Source organism: Haemaphysalis longicornis, unplaced genomic scaffold, assembly GCF_048455015.1.
Source record: "Haemaphysalis longicornis isolate Haplotype H1 unplaced genomic scaffold, Haemaphysalis longicornis Haplotype H1 scaffold_5, whole genome shotgun sequence".
In the NCBI taxonomy this organism is placed as follows: domain Eukaryota; kingdom Metazoa; phylum Arthropoda; class Arachnida; order Ixodida; family Ixodidae; genus Haemaphysalis; species Haemaphysalis longicornis.
Window position 1 is genome coordinate 181,360,597 of NW_027526385.1, and position 1,201 is coordinate 181,361,797.

At 48.8% G+C, this 1,201-nt stretch overlaps 1 non-coding gene across 1 annotated transcript; it reads right to left on the bottom strand.

Annotated features, from left to right (window-relative positions):
• Positions 1–672: 672 nt before the first annotated feature.
• LOC144140124 (U4 spliceosomal RNA) lies at positions 673–813 on the bottom strand. The gene has a single exon (XR_013316336.1). It is a non-coding gene; the product is annotated as a U4 spliceosomal RNA (small nuclear RNA).
• Between the last annotated feature and the right edge of the window lie 388 nt (positions 814–1,201).

Below are 1,201 nucleotides of genomic sequence, written 5' to 3' on the forward strand. Positions count from 1 at the left end.
GGAACGCAATGTACATGGTGCTCTACCCACTGCGCCACAAAGCCGACACAAAATGGGACGCTACGAACGCGCCTTATATCGTTGACTCATTCAAATTACTGCTGACGAGCGCTCTCTCGTCAGCAGTTGCCACAAGTGCAACAACATTAACGGAACGCAAACTGCTTAACGTCGTGCGCCCCCGGAAATGCTCTGCATTTAATCATGCCTCTCGCGAGGGGAATGTTTCACTGCGTCTTCTCTCGGTCGCGGGACCCGTGGCGCCATCTGGCGGAGGCGCGGCACAACTCGTAGCACATTGAAAAGATGCGGCGCCAGCCAGCTGTGTGTGTGCGTGCCGCACTTGTACAAATGTCGAGTGCATTGGCTGTCCACAGAGCAAAGCATTCGTGCAAGTAAGCCGTTGCAGTCAGTCAGTCAGTTAACAACTCCGCAAGCATTTGCGTTTCTTGCTTTGTAAATAAAGCGAAACACGCAACAATGACGAAATTTCCTTGACTCATTCAAACTACGTCAAGAAGCTGCTGATACAATGCATTCACTACCACCAACTCCCCAAACACTAAACGTTAACGCAATACACCCACACCCTATGCGACGCATTTACTCGTGTTCCCCTCGCGGGGAGATGGGCCCATATTTTTGAAGACTGATTTTGGATTTCGTTATGGGGCCCCGTAGGGCCGTCCAAAAATTGCCACGGCCGACGGTATTTCACGTCGTCCAGGCGGGGTATTGGGAAAAGTTTTCAACTAGCAATAGTCGCCCCTCGGCCAGGCCTCATTGGGTGCGACACTGCCTCTGCGCAAAGCTGATAACTCCTGTGCAGATTTCGGGAGCCCCCTCGGGAAACCGCGTCTTAGAAGCCGGTGAGTCCCGTCTGTCGCGACAATGTTACGCCGTAATTTAAAGCCTAAATCAACTTTTTGAACAATTTCCTGCTGTAAATGTTCCCGTGGCATACACCTTTTAAACAAGATTAGCAAAAACATGCGGTAATAAAAGGCAATCGTATAATTGGCTTAGCAGCTAGAAATTAGAGCCCTGGGGGTTGATGTTTTTGTTTTTGTTTTTAGTTATGCGTTGTGCACGTGCAACAGAAAAAAGGGAGGCTTGATTATCGTTTTAACACAACCACCAATGAAACAGGACGGAATAAAACAAAGCCAAGGCAGCTGGAATCTTTTGATTTGATTTGATT